This window comes from Parasteatoda tepidariorum, chromosome 9 (assembly GCF_043381705.1).
Source record: "Parasteatoda tepidariorum isolate YZ-2023 chromosome 9, CAS_Ptep_4.0, whole genome shotgun sequence".
Taxonomy (NCBI): Eukaryota; Metazoa; Arthropoda; class Arachnida; order Araneae; family Theridiidae; genus Parasteatoda; species Parasteatoda tepidariorum.
Window position 1 is genome coordinate 35297118 of NC_092212.1, and position 18306 is coordinate 35315423.

The following is an 18306-nucleotide window of genomic DNA, read 5'->3' on the forward strand; positions in this document are numbered from 1 at the left end:
CACTGAAACATAAAGTTTTTAACCTAATTTTGAGTATGAATCATTTTAAAAATATGCAAAAAAGTCAAAAAAAAATTCTATATATTTAATTTGATAAAATATGAAGAATTATAATTTAATTATGAGATAAAGTGGTTTGATAATTCAGGGCAGTCTGTCTGCAAATAAACGAAATATAATATAGTTTCTGCGGAAGTTAAAATTAAATGCAATTTGAAACACCATTGCTTGCTAAACAATATTTTACACACTTTATTTCAGTTTTAGGTGTAAAAATTTTGAAAGACAATGTGTCAGCAAAATTGAGAATTTTTTACAGCAATCTACGATCGAAAATGCTCGGTTGCTTAAAGGTTTTTTCAAACATGGACAGGTTGATCATGCGTTTTTATGCTAGTACTTTCATTTCTCTAAGTTATCGTTATTTTATGTCTTCTAGTAATTATTCTCATAATAGAATAATAACTTATTTTAAACTCCGTGATATTGAAATTAAAACAACTTGTTTGGGAATAAAAGGTATTAAATCACTTAATCTGTTAAAATATTCCGAATAGCAACTGTTTTAAATACACAACGGTTTTGTTAATCGAGCAAAAATATTCATTTTAGTTATTATTTAATAATGGAACGTTTAAAGTTTTGAGATCGCACGAAATATTTTGTTAAAACATAAAAAAGGTCATTGTCCTGTATTTTTAATTTTTTTAATTTTTGTATTTTTAATATATTTGTAATGAAAGCAAACAGAACGATAAATTTATAACAATATAAATGAATAATAAATATTTAGCACATAAAAATTCTAAAGTTATATCTACATGTTTTAATTTAACCATGATATTCTGTGGTTAAATTGACACTACACTGAGAAAAAAGAATTATCATCAAAACTAACAGAATATGGTAAACTTTGCCGTGCTCCTGGCTCTGCCGGAAAGCCGAAAAAGCTTAGTGAGATAATAATAACTGCACATTACAAAATGTAAGTTAATTTATTTATTAATTTGTAACAAATTTTACATGATATTATTTATGAACTATTATTTATTAACTTTTTTCTTCAATTTGAGGTTTAAGAAATTTGATTCCATTAATTATATTCACCTGAAAGAAATTGAAATAGACTACCAATATTGTTTTTAACTTAAATATTTTTTTTCGTTAGTGAGCTTACAAAATAAATTTAATAGCACTTATGTATTTGGGTGTTTCGTTGGGAGAATTAAACGTAAACTAGCGCAACATATTAAATACTTTTGAAATGAATAAATTTAAAATTTCTACGTTTTAATAAGATGTTCTAATTCCCTTCTGAACTCTTAATTTCGTTATTTTTTATAATTTAAAATATTTCATATATTATAGTAAAATTTTGCTACAGCGTAAAATAACTTTTTTTATATTTAATATTCAGAATTTGAATGAGAATTTCCCAAAGAAATATTTATCAATTTTTGTACAAATCAGAACTCATCTATTTTGTTATTAAATGTGACAAAGGCCCCATTTACTAATTATTGACTTTTTATCACATGCCTTATTTTTAAAATATTTAAAAAAAACTAATATTATTTTAATTATGTCTAACTATATTTACTCCTTTGAATTTCATAAAATTCAGACTTCAAAAAATTTCAAAGAGTTTAGAAAAAATAAATTATGGAGTATTATGAAGGAAAAAAATGAGAAAAATTTAACTTATAGATTAAGCATTATTTTCTATGAATGAAATGAAAACTAAATATATAATTTCAGGAAGGAAAAAAAATAATTAAAGAAATAGTAGATAATTATGTTTTCTTTGACAATATAAAAATACTGATAAATAAAATGGAGTGTTTAAGAATAGAAACTCAATATTTCCACACTGGAAGTTGCAGTCGCAAGAGAGTTGCAGTCACCAAGATGGCGGCATAATGCTACTTTATCTAATTATTTTAGGCTATAATCTGTGAATCATTGACACGCATGAAATCAATAAACAGAAGTGGGGGGGGGGGGTATAGATGTATTTTCATAAAATTCCAGAGCAGTCTAAGATGTGTTCGGGCGATGCTCTGTATTGATGGCATTTAGGGCAAGGTGTGTATAGTTTGTCTTATGTTTGGGCTCGTGGCGGTAACTATAGTAACTGGTATAGCTATTTTAAGTTGGGTTGTAGGGTCATTGCTAAGGACAGGTTACGGCTCGGGTCAGCGAGAGAAGGGGAATCTTTTCCTTCGGTCTACTGTGTTAGCCCTAGATTGAAGAGAAGCTACCCTTTTTGGAATAAGCAGCTCCAGAGCAGCAGACGGCCTCATACTTTGTGACGGGAGAAGTTCTTAGCTTAGACAAACTATGAATCTTCCTGTCCTCGGAATAGTGGGCGCATAATGTTGCCGCTGGTCAGACGTGAGAGGCTGGTGTTGGACCTCCGTTTGCAAGAAAGTGTTAAAGACTAGTACCCTTATACCAGTGATGTTGTGGACGTGACAACCAGGCTTTCCAATTTTGCGCTTTTATTCGGGCGAGTATCTCTAAGGAGTCAGCTCTGTAGACGAGGAGATGAATGACGTAAGCTTCCTTTAGCAAAGGTTTTCTGTAATTTCATTCCAATAGATGTTAACATGTGAAGAGACCCAATGGAAATGAATGTCATGTTAATTGGAGACGAGTTTTAATTAACAGACGAGTCCTGCAACGATTGCTAACCATTCACTTCGAAACACAGAGATAAAATCCACTATGTTCAGTTTTTATTATGATTATTACCTATTATTTCAGAATAATTTCTTTTTAACCAGAAATGGCATTCTCATTCAGTACGGTAAGTGTACCGGAGTTGTTTTATCCATGGACACTGCAAAATATGTCTGAACTTAATCAAATTTTCCAATTGAATTTTGAATTAGAAAATTAAATTGTGTATTTTCTGATATTAAAAATTGTTTCAACTTGCATAAATTCAGTGAAAACTTCCACAGTTTTGTGAGTTTTGTTAAAAGTTCCAGAGTTAATCTAAAAGTAACTAAATCAAAAGACAATGATTGCACATAAATGATTATTTTTTCTTTATTTTTTGTTTAGAAGGAAACAGAAGATTGACTAAAATTTTAGTACATTAAATTACTCAAATAAAAGCAATAAGAAATTTATATTTACCACTTTTTATCATTAAACCAAGAAAAGGTATTTAGGCACAGAAAAGAAAAATAATTATTTTCAATGCTCCATGTAATATTACTTGAACATGAATATTACTTGAACATAAAATTAATATTTTTTTCTTTTTCAATTTTTTAAACTTTGATTATATTTGAAAGAAAGCAGATAGTACGATATATTTCTCACAAAATAGGATAAAATTAAGTTTTACCACTATAAGAATCGGCTTATTTTTTTCTTCATCATGTTCTATTTTAATTCCAATATTTAGACATATGGTTTATACAAAAACATAGCGTAATTCAATTATAGGAATGAACTTTAAAATTGAATCATATTCATTCCATGACTCTAACTAATAGCATAGTTTGAAATTTCAATTTGAGATTCTAGAGCTTTCTTTAAATAATGAAAATAAGTTTCGTGGTTTCTTTACTTTAAAAAAAACCTATATTAAATAAAAGAATTGATAAATTTTGATAAAAAGCAAACTCTGAGTACGTACAATACATTTCTTTATTCCGAAAAAATAATGTTTCGATAAAATTTTTCTAGAATTTTGCATTGCAAATGAGACAAAAGGAAGCATGAAGAAAAATTATATTTACTCATTCTTTCATGAAACAAAAAAAATAGTCATGCATAGAAAGAAAACCATTATCTGCGAAGTCCTATGAATAATTACTCAAACATGAATTTAGAAGTTTCCATTGTTAATGAAATTAGAAAGAAAATGAATATTTACTGAAAGCAAGATTTTTCTTAAGATATTGCTGCTGTGCTCCAGGCGTCTTACGGAATAGAATTTATTTGTGACATTCACTAATTCAGTTTTCTTAAATGTATTAGTGAAAGTCGTATCTTAAGATATTGGCGAAAAAGGAAGTATTTTTTATTGAGATATTGGAATAAAATGAAGTTGTTTTCTACGTTGTCTTTGACTACTTTAAAAGAAGTTGATAATAACAACAGTTGTAATTTAGAAAGGAATTTAAATACTTATAAATCAGATTTCAAATATTATTCAATTTAATTTATTTCAAATATTATATATTTCAAATAAATTTAGCGAATGGAAAAGTTTGACATTTTATTAATAAAATTTTATATCAATAAGGCTTGCAAATGTTTCTTTGACCGAATAGCAAACTTTTGCAAATCGTTTATTAAAACTAAGGGAACTGTCTGCCCTATTACTATTGCTCGCCTATCTCTAGAACTTATTACACAGTCAAATCACCTCGCTCGTTAATTTCACTGTAGTCTCCTTTAATATCCCACCTCCTATATTTTAATTTTATCATAACCTTTTTCGCTGATGTATTAGCAATATATGCCGTTTATTTCATCTTACTTATCCAATGCCCCATTTTTTATATTTTAAGTTTATTTTTAACTTTTTTGTGGATCTATTACCACTCTGAGCAGTTCATTTCGTCTTACCGTATCCAATACCATATCTTTTTTATTTTTACCTTTTTTTGCTGATCTATTAGCAATCTCAGCCGTTCATTTCATTTTACTTATCCGATACCCCATCTTTTATATGATTTTATTTCTACCTTTGTTGGAGATCTATTAGCAATCTGAGCTCAATCTGAGCAATTAGCAATCTGAGCTTTTTTATTTTTTTATATTTTAAGTTTATTTTTAACTTTTTTGTGGATCTATTAACACTCTGAGCAGTTCATTTCGTCTTACCGTATCCAATACCCCATCTTTTATTCAGTTTTATTTATACCTTTTTTCTGATCTATTAGCAATCTGAGCCGTTCATTTCGTCTTACGTATCCAATACCACATCTTTTTTATTTTTACCTTTTTTTGCTGATCTATTAGCAATCTGAGCCGTTCATTTCATGTTACTTATCCGATACCCAATCTTTTATATAATTTTATTTCTACCTTTGTTGGAGATCTATTAGCAATCTGAGCTGTTAATATCGTCTTACTTATCTAATGCCCTATCTTTTATATTGTAATTTCCTTTTTACCTTTTTTGGAGATCTATCAGCAATCTGAGCCGTTCATTTCGTCTTATTTATCTAATGCCATATTTTAATTTCATTTTTACTTTTTTTCGTGATCTATTAGCAATCTGAGCAGTTCATTTGTCTTACTTATCCAATACCCCATCTTTTTTTATTTTTGCCTTTTTTTTTGTTGATCTATTAGCAATCTGCTTCTTTTCAATGTCTTTTATATTTTTTTCTGATCATTTCATGATCTCAGCTCTTTCATCTGAGATCTATTCACTTTTTTCTGATCATTTCATGATTTCAGCTCATTCATTTTACCCCCAGTCTTATTCAAAACCCTTACTTTTATATTTTAGTTTCTTTTGTAATTTTCATTTTGCATCTTTTCATGATCTGAGATCGTTAATTTCACCTCAATTCAATATCCCTAGCTTTTATATATTTCTTTTCTGACCATTTCGTGATCATTTTACTCATTCATTTTACTCCAGTTTCATTCAAAACCTTTACTTTTATATGTTAAATTCTCTTCTGATTGTTTCGAGGTCTCAGATTGTTCATTTTACCCGACTTTTAGTCGAAATCGAAGCTTTTATATTTTATTTCGTTTAAGCATTTCTTTTCTGATCGTTTCGTGATCTCAACTCGTTCATTTTAGTTCAATCTTAATCAATATCCCACTTTTTATAGGTTAGTTTCTTTTATATCCTTCTTTTCTGGTCATTTCGTATTCTGAACTCGTTCATTGCTTTTGTTTAACACATGTTTTCATTTTTTCGTTCAGATACATAAAATTACATAAATGATAATATTGTTAAACAAATTTTATTCCTGCATATATACAAATACTTGATCCTGCCCGATTCGGGTGTGGGAATTTCAAATTTAAAATTAGTTTTACTTCTAAAGCTAGATATTTTTAAATGACATTTTTAGTCTATTTTCGGTGTGAAGTTTAAAAACCTTATATATATATATATANTATATATATATATAGAGAGAGAGAGAGAGAGAGAGAGAGACAATGCATAAAAAGAAAGCACCTCTACAGCACATGACGACATTTCCGAGTTTGGGTTTCTATGTAATTTTAATTCTAACGATGTGCCATAACTCCCCTTGATCTTCGTCGCAACATTTGTGCGACCCACTGTTATATATAAAATCTTTAAGATTGTACATATCGATAACAAATAGACAGAAAAAGTCATTTAGAAATTAACTATAGTATAAAGAGAGAAACCAATTACAGGGTTGAAATCAGCTATGCGAAAATATCCTAGTTTCATTAAAAATCTTATGGAACAGAAAATAATGATCCCCAGTGTAATTATTACTTTTATACTTAACTAATCATATGGGGCCGAGGTAGCCTGGTCGGTAGGGCACTGGGCCCATGTCCAAGAGTTTGTGGGTTCGGACCCCACCGGCCGAAGACTCCTCGTGTAGGTGAATGATGCACGCTAAATCTGTTGAGTCGCAAAGTCCTCCACGTTCCCATAACAAACCAATACCTCTGGGGGTACTTGATTGGAGATCAATCGTTCACTGATTCAGGTCAAAGTTACGATCTGTGGATGAATGAATGAATGGATGTATGGGTGGGTTAGCCCTATAAACGGGTGTGACGTATGGGTGAGGCAAAAGTCGAATTATTGGCCAAAGATGACGCTACTGGAAAACAGAAACAATCGCACCCCTCTGCCTAAACAGCAACAACAATAACAACTAATGATATATAGTTTTCTCATTAAAAATAGAATTATTTTGCATCATATAGCTTTTTAATAAACGTATTATTTTTCTCTGTATTTAAAATTATATTTTTTAAAGCTTTCTATGATATCAAAAAAAAGTTTTATGTAAAATTAAATTATAATTAATAACTGTAGTTGTAAAACATAGGTTTCAAAACTTTTAATTAACGTCTCGAAATAAAACATATAGTAGGCGTACTACAAATAAATCTCTTGAAAAAACTTATTCGATTTAAAATGATAGTCACTAAATAATTTTTAACGAAAGTTCTTAGCATTCCATAAGGTATATTACTAATTATTCTGCATTTTATTTAAGAAAAAGATATCTAATTAATAAATAATAATTATAAAACATAAAACGTATTAGAAATGTAAGACATATTTTCTTATGTTTTCTTTAAAAAAATGAAAAATATTGCGGCATAAATTCTATTCAACAATACTTTCTAACAAGCCACATGGGAAATATTTCAGCACGCCAATTTTATTTTTCAGAACTTTTTTTGTTCCCTATTGATTTATGTTCGCTCAACCAATACCACGAAACCGAATTTCCAAGCAAGAAGCAAAACTGTCTACTGAGGGCGTTTTATCATCCTATTTTATATCTTCTGAGTTTAATATTCTGGTGTATCGTACTAACAACGAGTTTTTTTTTCCAAAACTTCACAGCGAAACCAAGATCTAAGCATTTCAGCTGCTTACCAAAAAGATCTCCCGAATTCTAAAGAGATGTTTCGTGATTTAGAAAAGTTTGTATTTTATTTAAGTATACGGTACCCAAGTTTCGTTATTAAAGATCTCAATTTAAAAAAAAGGAGTTTAAAGATCGAAAATATTATTTTTTTCCCTTTCTGTAATTACTCTTGAGTTAATGTTAGAAGGATGTAAGAGGATGGTGATTTAACTTATTTCAATTGCTTAGAATATTTGTTAAAAATCTTTGAAGAAAGTTAACAAATATTAAACATGATGGAAACACTTTTAAAGATTATGATAAAGTTGAAATATCGGTTATTTAGAAAGCAGTATTACCTGACAGACATTTTTCTACGAACTTTATATTTTTAAGTTAACTTTATGCAGCATGTAGAGCGTGGTTTATTTTTGAGGTATGTGAAGAAAAATAAAACTGTGAACTTAGTTCACTTTTGATTAATTAGTATTGTACGCAGCAAGTACAGGGTTGCAATTACTGAGTTACGTAAAACAACTTAAAAAATCTTATTTACATTTCGGCGAGATTGGCGAAATTTAGTTAGAGTATGGTGATTAAATGTAGAGCATAACAAGATATTTTTTCCTGAGCATGCGTACTTTTAATGTTGTTGCTTCTTTATCAGAGATGAAGGTCGAAGGTCTTGTGTGCTTCCCCAAATACCACCTTATTTTAATAAACACAAGTTATGACCGTCACTGAATTTAAAACTGACACTCAGAGTATCATCGAAAGCATCTATTTTTTCACAATTCAGTGAGTTTCGCAAAATAGTGTTATTCCTCTTATTCATTTAATAGTAATTAAAGGGAAATCTTATTGAATACGTCATAACCCGAATCCGAATATCTGTATTTATTTTTAGGACTTGTATAGAATGTTGAAAATAAGTTTGTTGCGTGAAAATGTTATTTTCCATTATTTCATAGACTTCTAAAAATCATTTCCCTGTATCAAATGTTGGGTTGACAAAGGAGTGGAAGTTTTAAAAAAGTTAAGCCTAAAGTAAATGAAATATTTGTGTAACATTTATTATAAAAAAAAATGCAATTTGAAAAAAACCCCTTTAAAAAAAACTCGTTTCGGAATTATTCTGCTACTTTTCATAGTTCACTTAATTGAATCACGGAAACTCTGTAATGTCTTTTAATAGCTTTGAAGAATTTTAAACCAAAAATGAAACGACGACGAAGGTACAAAAGAATTCTTTCTCTTCTTTTTACCCTTTCTAAAAAGGAACTTTCTTTGTATTTCAAATTCTTATTTTGTTCCTGTTCTTAGTTTTAAATATAACTAAATATTACTTAGTTTTCGCAGATTTTGTGTTAAATGTATTAGCACAAATTTATGAAAGGTAGGAGATAGAACGTTTTTGAAGGACGCAAGAAGTTATAATGATTCCACTTAAAATTCCAATTTTTTTAAACAATGATTTAGACAAAATTTTTGAAAGGGATTAGAGGGGACGAAAATAAAAGAATTCGCTTAATAATGCATGTTATGAAATGCAGCATGTAAGTAAGGGAAAAGGTTAAATGAAAGAAATATAAATGAATGTAACAAGCCCTTTATTGAATCATCACGTCACAGGAAATTCTAAACAAACCAAACGTAATACAATATTCACATTGATTCCGTGCGATTGTTAACGCAAGCGTTCCTTTATTTGTTAAGGCATCAGTGTGTGCAACATAGATGCCAAAGAATCAGTCACGTTATACACTGTAAAATCTGGATAAATTTGCGGCAAAAAGTACTGGTACCTCGGATGCTTTATCTGCAAAGTCCATTTCACCATAAATTCCATTTTTACTGTAACGTTTTACAGTGTAAGCCCAACAGTAATATTTATTTAATTACAGAGATTAGGTATATATAGTAAATGCTACCAAATTTTCATTTTATATTTTATTTCCTTCGATGAACAGACAACCCAATTTTGAGTTTACGATTAACAATGTTCTTGTAATTTTGTCTTGTAATTCTTGTAGTCTTGTAATTTTTAACCCAATTCAGAAGACAAAGAAACTCCTGTATACGTTATTGAGAAAAGTTTGATTTCTTGGAGGACTTTTTGATTTAAGTAACCCAGATCTGAGTTACACTGATAGGTTTGCTGATTTAGTATGTATTTATCATTTTATAAGATAGTTGTTTTTGGCTGAAAACTTTTTACTTAACCCCGCGGAATACAATTTCTGACTTTATTCGCTGTTTTAGTTTGAAAGCTTCCTTGGAATTTCATTTGAAAACTAGAACATAAAAATTAAAATTTTAAAATTAAAAAAAAAATAGAATGAAAATTGAAATGTTAATATTCAGTTTCCTAACAAGTCAGAGATAGTAGAGAAGTGATTTTTATACTTAAACTGAGACATTAATTATACTTTCTAAAATATGAAAATAACAATAGATAATGAGCTAAAAAGAGCTAAAAGTAGATGCAATTTCGTAATTTCGTAGATTTGTTTTTTGAAATCAAATGAGGGTAACTAAACTTAGTACAATTGTTTGTATAATTTAATGAACGAAATTGTATCATAATTAAAATTATTGTTCTCAGTACAATCCGAAAATGCTTTGGCCTTTAAAATTTGCCTGAAAATATCGAAATCACAAACGAAGAAAAAAAAAAGGTAAAATTACCACACGGTATGGTAGTGACAATTTTGATGAAAAAAATTATTCTGATTAATAAAACAAAAATATACAGTATTTAAACCCTTCATTAGGTAAGTTTTCCGTTTATATTGCAATGGCTTACCGAGAAATATAGGTTTCAAAATTATAAAGCTCCAATCACCACACACCAGGTAAGAAACACAAAACTAAAAACTGAATTTAACCGAATAAATAATTTTTATGCCGTGTTGTGAAGTATCTTGATAAAATTGCTAAACCTTATTAAATTGGCCGAATTTTATAGGATATTATAAAACTAAATTTTATTGTTAATTTAACCAAAGCACCGTGAAATTTACTTACATTTACTTGCATTTAGAGCTCCAATAGATCCTGTGAATCACGTTAATTCTACTATATTCTGGTAGTTTTGACCAGACTTATTATCGCAGTGTGAGCTATAAAATAACGTCAATTAACGAAATATGTTGTGTTTACAAAAAATAATTTTTTTTTTTTTTTTAAAAAGTAGGCTAAACCTATCAAGTTCTTTCTTTAAACTCGAAGAGACTTCTAAGTTAAGTATGTTTTTTAGTTCAGTAAGTATTATGAGGTTTAGTAAGTTTTAAATAAGTGCCAAAAAGTAGTATTAAATGAGTACTTAAGAAACTAAACTCAGTGGTGCGACAGCCCATTGAGGGCAAAGGCCTAATGTGCCCATCTCAGTTTTCTTGACCTTGGGCTCAGGGATGCAGGAGCAGATGTTCCGGTTAGGTGGTCAGCCTAACGTTAAACCTCCAGTGCTTAGTTCCCAAGCATACTTGGTACTCATTTATCAACCCACTGAAGGGATGAAAGGCTGAGTCAACTTTGCCCGACCAGAGGATCGAACCCAGGACCTGTGGCACGGGAGCGCGAAGAGCTACCACTCAGCCACCGGATGTCAAAAACTTAATACTTAATAGTACTTAATAATTTCAAATAGTTTTAAAGAAGCACTTAATAGGCTTAGCAAATATTTAATAGGTGCCATGTGTAATATATTTAGTAATACTAAATAAGTACTTAAAAATCTTGTGAAAGGATTTCCATTTACGAGCACGAGAGTAGCTCTTTTTATTCACAAAATGCCAACACTACAACAGCAAACAAAAATTTTGTAGCACTTCTTATGTTTAATATAATAACTACTCACGGAATATTAATATTATTTTTATCTGAATATTCATTATTATTTCTTATTTATAGTTGTCACTAACTATCTTATAAAGCAATTACAAAAAAAGCTATCCTTTCTTGTTTAAAGTAACTTTTTTAATGCCAGAATTGAGAAAACATTTTTAACTTAATACGTTTTTAATTAAACTGTTTCGCAGCTAAAAACACTCCCTATGTCAATATTTAAGAGAAAGAAACACAAGAGTTAATTCAAGTCAAATATTAATAAGCATTATTAAATTTTTAAGACTTTCCCGCTTATTAAAATAAATAGAATTTCGTCTAAATTAAAAAATAACCTGGCTTCCAATCAGTCAATTTGTATCTTAATTTTTTTTCTCCGTGATACAAAATAAGGTTTTCTTTTTGCCTGCAATCAATATTTATGCTAAAAGCATTTTTCCAACTTATGCGAGGAGGATATTACTAACTTAATAATCTTCGCTAAAGTTTTCTGAAAATCAATATTTTGAGATTCAGGATGCCGCTTGAAATATGTTCGAGTATCGAAAGTGGTAAATGTTTTTTTTTACTGAAAAAATAGAAAAGTACAGGTAGAATTTTATCAAATATCATGAAATGTTTTGTTTGAGCAAAATGTTCTAATAAGTTTTAATACAGCCCTTAAAAGTATGTCTGAATTGCTATTGAAATTTTACTATTGAGCGATTGAAGTTTTTTTTAAAAATAAATATTAAAATATATGTAAATAAAATTTTTACATAAAACCTACCAATAAAAATTTAACTAATTTCTCCCGAGAAACTATCAGTACAAGTTCAATTAAGTGTTTAAGACGTTATATTTAAGATTGTAGAGTTATAAATTATGTTTTTTTGTATCGATATACCGTAATATACTAATCAAAAGTTTCGTTTTAAATTCCATTCAATATTTTTATTTCGGAAAGCATGCATCTATGCATGAAACATGCATTTATATGATCCATTTTTATGCGAGTTATAACTAAAGTTTTGTATAATACAATCGTAATTATTGTATTTTTACTTTTATATTACAAGTCAAAAGTTTTTATTAAAATGTGCATCCTTCTTTGAAAACATCATAAGATAGATTTTAGTAATTCAAGAGGCCATAAAACTCTTTGAATTCGATGTGGATATGAAATATTGAATATGTTTTTCTAAAACCGTTTCTTATTGAAGTCTCTTGCAGAAGTATTCAAATCAATCATTCGGTGGAAAGTTAATATTTTTGCTTTTTGAGAAATATGTTTTTCTTGATATGCAGTTGCATCATAACATTTTAAGGCGAGGAAAGGACATCGGAATATTATGTGATTTCTGTTTGATTCTTAACTGAAACCCGAAATCGTATACAGTTATGATTCAGTACAGATTTCTTTTAAAGACAACATGTTTCTAAGTTTGTGCAATACAAAAAATTTACTTTTAAAGTACAGGCTTTCCCTTTCAAAAATTTAAGGTGTTTTAAGGTTTATTTGAGTTTTTTGATTGGTTGAAGTCTCATTTTTGAAGTTTGATTGAAGGTTAATTTCAAGTAGACTTCCAAAACATCCCTCAACGATCAACCTCTCGAGTTGTAATAATCAAGGTGTATGAAGTTGTTTTATTCGCAATTGAGATTGTTGAAAATCTACTTTAGAACAACCAGCTTAGAGGGATTATTTTTTTTTCTGAAGTGTACAGACTACACTTCAAGTAAATGAGTAGAATTGAGGTGTGGATAATTTCACCCAATTTCAATTAAAAATATTGCTGAGTTATACATGAGGATAGTTTTAAGAAGTGTACATGGTTTTATGAGATCCTGTCCATACTGTAAAAAAATTCTTGTAGTTTAACTTTGAAAATGGTAGCAACTACTTCTCATCAAAGTGATGTTTCACTAAGTGTTCTATTTCACCAAATCCATGGATAATTCCTGGAGAAGTAAAACAACTTGAATATTTTTTTTACAGAACTTGGTGAAAAGTTGCCACCACGTTGTATGTTACTTAGTAGCATTCAAACGAACTAATAACTACATTAAGCTATATTACACTATATGTGTGAATAATTTAACCCAATTTCAAATAAAAGTACTGTTGAGTTATATATGCGGATGGTTTTATGAGGTGTAAATGATGTTGAAATTGAGTGTTATTAGGGAGGTTATTTCTGGTGCAAATTCTAACCTCATTTTCTACACCCAGGTGTATTTTTATCATCTGTCAACCTCAAAAATACCTTACTCTTTTGTAATGGCAGAGAAATAGAATTTAAACAAAGCTAAACAACATTAAATGTTTAATGATACACTTTCAAATTCGTTTAGTACTAATTAAAATAAAACTGTCTCAAATTCAAATTATATTTTGATGAATTTATTTTTACATATTGAGACTTCTACTACTTTTCACTTAAGTCATGTTTCACTGAGTGTTCCAATTCACCAAATCCATGTATACTTCCTGGAGTAGTGAAACTCCAAGAATGCTCTTTTATGATGCAATACAAATAAAGACACATACAACTCTCTTAGACCTATCATATTGCACGGTAGTGAATGCTGGTTTCTAACTAAATCAGATAAAGATAGACTTTTAATCCTTCAAAAAAATGATTCTTTGAAAATTACTTGGTCAAGTTTGAAAAATTTAGAGATTGATAATTTTGTTTAATTATGCAATTTATAGGTAATACGAAAAGCATATTAGTGTCAGAGTCATCAAGTCTTTTCCTATAAAATGCCCTGAGCATATTTTTGATGAAAGATCTTGAACCCTTTTAAAAGCTTTACCTTTCTAGTGTAAAGGAAACTAAGAATGATGACCTCGCTTAAGATGGATGGGTTGCGTTGAGAGAGTTCCCAAGATATTAAACGCCGTTGGGGAACCAACGTCATTGGGATCGCAGCGTTTGATCAGATCCATTGAAAAAAGCATATTAAGATAGCTTTGGTCTGTAGAACACGTGACGAAGACTAGTAAGTGTTAGTACGCATTTGTTTGTTTTATTAGAAGAATGTAGTTTTTCAAAATACGACGTTAAAATACACTGCATAAAATAAAATAAGAATATTTTAATTTTGTTATCATTATAAAAGTTAACTTACAACGATTATTTATTATTATTTATTAAAACAATTATTAAAAGTGGTTTCAGTTTGTTTAGATTACCTAAACTTCAGATTTACGAACTTTGCTTTTTTTAAATAGAGAATAATAAATCAGGTTTTAATTAAGGTGCATTCTTATTTGTAATATTGTAGACAAAAGGCATCGTGTGTAGCTTTTACCGTTTCACAGCGGTGTATAATTACTTTTCCAACAGATTAAGCACTTCCATTAAAACGATGCTTATATATAATAACAGATCGCACTTTTAACTTGAGGAAATAATTGTGTGAATTAAATAAATAAACCCTTTCTTTATATAATTTTATTTGGGTTTATAAAGTGAAAATTCACAGCATTAAAATTGGTTTTAGTGGGATTTTTTTTGTTGCAATTATCAATAAGCGCAGTTTTCTTGTAAATAGTGAAAAATCTAATTTAAATCTTGATAGCTTCAAAATTTAACAGCAATGCATGTTTTTTTAGTTCTAACAATATTACCGAAAATATAAAAACATTAAATTTTTCTTTCACTAAATCGTAACGTTATAAATTGATAAAAAATAGCTTACATTTTTTTGAACGTTAGGTAAAAGGGCAACTTACAAGGCCTTAATTGAAAAAAAAATCTTACAATGTGTTTGTCTTGTAGAAAAAATTCTTAAGCAAATATTTAACTTCTCCCACTAAACCTCCGCGTCTATTGGAATAAATGATAAATGGGGCTTCTTAAGTAAAGTTGCTTAACCACTTTAAGGAATTTGGTTGGGTCAATGAGCAGAGCTAAAATCGGTTAATGTACATTTCTTGGCAAAATGCCCAAAGGTGTAGAGGTATAAATGAATGAAACATTGTAAATAAAAAATTATTTTCTTATTATTTTTACGAAAAAAAAATGCATTTTAAACAAATTCAGTAATACAAGGTAATAAAACACGTTTTAACAAATATATTTTCATGATAGGTTTACTTAAGAGTTAACATATACAATAAAACATATACATACATTATTATAAATAAAGCATTAAAATAAACCTTAAAATCGAACTTTAAAATTCTTATTAAACAAAGTGTTTGAAAAGACCATTCTTTGGCACACTGGATGATTCAGAACAGAAGTTAATAAATGATAATTAACTAACTAATTAATATAAGCTCACTCCATCCTGCGATTACGAGAAAATAACCAATTTATGGCCACTTTAATGCAATTTTAAACTATTATTGTTTGATAAACTTAAACTAATGTAATTTGAATAATTAAAAATATTTGTTTTCAATGCGCACCAACAGCAAGTTTATTATGGGGATGTGCTTAATCACCTAATATGACATTTGCGGACTTGTGATGCTATGTAACTCAAAATTCTTACTTTGTGCCATACCTAATCTTAAAGTTTGTAACGAATTTACGAAATCACCCCATAAATCATTAATATTGTAAAAAAAGAAGCAGGACACACATTTGGCGTCGTATATTATTATTTTCTCCAGGGATAAAAAGAGTCATATTGAAAATTTGACCTATCACTGTTAAGGAAGGCGAGTTTACAAAATACCCAATCCAAATACAGTTTGATTGTAAATTGAATCTAAGGTTATTCTATGCGGAGGGAGAAATACTTTGGTAAAATTACCGTACTGTCATTACTGTATGGTAATGACATTTCTGGTACAAAAAAAATCAATTATGCTGGTAAATATATGAATGCGATGTGCAATACGATAGGTAAACCAATATTTTAGTAATTTTTTCCTTTATATGGTAATAGTTCAGTGGAAATACTGGTTCTCAAAATTATATTTTTCTACCACACACTTAGTAAAAAAAAAAATGAAAAGTAAATTTTATGGACTATATGGTTTATTTGCCAAGCTCTAAGGGATCCTGATAAAATTACCAAATTTTACGAAATTTCCCTAATTTTGCTCCATATTATAAAACTATATTTCATGGTTAATTTTATTTAAGATATTGCCATAGCACTTCGGTTACAATTGCCAATCTTCGTGTTCCCTTAGAGGCGGAATCACTGAAAATTTTACCATATTCTAGTCACTTCGACTACACCTTTTTTCTTAGTGCAACAATCATCTTTTTTCTACTTTATTCCCCCCAGTAATCAGAGATATATTGAAATTTTTGTTCACTTACATTTTCTAAAGAAGGATTCGTTAAATTTGCGTACATTCACACTTAATTTTTGTTAAGGAATCAGAGGTACATTAAAGAATGAGGTTAAAGAATACAAATTGTTATAACATATATAGGAAAATTAGTATCACCCATCTCTTTTGATCAGTACATATACAACGATTTTTATGAATTATTAAATTTATTTATTTTTTAAAAATAATGAACGAAATTGGCACAAAAAATACCTGTTTCATTAGTGTAAGTGACTAATCACCTACGAATTGGGATAAATTTTGAAAAATCTTACTTCTTTTGTTTAAAAAATATATATATGTCAGTAATTTGTATGAGAATATTTGAAAACCGTCTCTGAACACGCATTCTTGAATTTCATATTATCGGGTTGTTTACTAAGTTCCCAGCTTTTTTGTACGGTGATTCTCTGTCAGTTCTCTTGTTGTTTGACTCGAAATTTCATGCAGTTAGCTTAATCACTCTTTATTAAATTCAACTAAGCAATCAGAATAAGGTGAGTTCTTAAAATCAATTTAAACTTGTTCTACTAATCATGACCGATTCTTTCAGCTATGACTATATCTCCATACACAATACAAATGTCACGAGCAGCATTTACGTGTTTAAATGACGCCGAAAAATATTATTTTGTCAACTTTTTATTCAATTTACGTGATCTCGTAGAAATAACAAAACATAGATTCCTGCAGTACAAAACATCCTCTATCAAATGATTTAAAAAAAAAAAAAAAAAAGCATTATTATGCCAAAAATATTTACCGACCTTGATTGCTATATTGTTAAAAAAGGGCAGGGACATAGTTGCATAGTTGAAAACCCTACAAACATTAATTGTGTAGATTGTCAAAATAATAACTCTAAACATGATTATCTTTAGAAGGATTTTGAAGGTAAATAATATGAGTGACAAGTAAGAATTTATTCACTTATTAAATGAGAGGAATAAATGTTTTACTTAATTGTTAAAATTTAACAGTTTACTTTAAGATAATTATGTTCAAAAAGCATGCACGAATAAACTCATAACTGATGCTTTTTTTTCAACTAAAAGCACTTCCTGGGTTTGAAAATAAAAAATTTCTCTCTGCTTTTAAAGAGTGGAAGTTTTCGTTTCATTGAATGACAATCGTGTCAAAGAGCTTGACAACTGAAGTATAAGATCAATATAGCACATTTTAATCGCGTGGTTTCTAACTTAAAGGGTTTTGTTCTTTTTACATAGTAAAGTATTCGAACTTAAAAGTTATTTTCTCCTATTTTCATTTAAACAAGAACAATCAATTCAAATTAAGAAATTGTTATGTTTAAAAATGAAAACAAATTTAGCTAACATTCCCCGCTACAGGATATTCTTCGTTTTTATTTTCCTATTTGATGATTTAGAAATTAAAACAATATCATGTTTTATTGTCCAAAAAAGATTTTCAAACTTAAAATATAGAGATTAATATCCAAACATAAGTTTCTTTAATCTTAGGTAATAAAATAATTTTTATTTCATATATTTACATTGCGTGAATTGAAAGGTAATTCATAAGTTTTTGGTTAACACAGGATGACAATATATATATATATATATATATATATACAGCTGCAAAATATACCTCAGA

At 28.9% G+C, this 18306-nt stretch overlaps 1 protein-coding gene across 1 annotated transcript in view; it reads right to left on the reverse strand.

Annotated features, from left to right (window-relative positions):
* The window catches only part of LOC107445025 (glutamate receptor ionotropic, NMDA 2B), a 236863-nt gene that overhangs the window by 172408 nt on the left and 46149 nt on the right, over positions 1 to 18306 (reverse strand). The window lies entirely within an intron of this gene.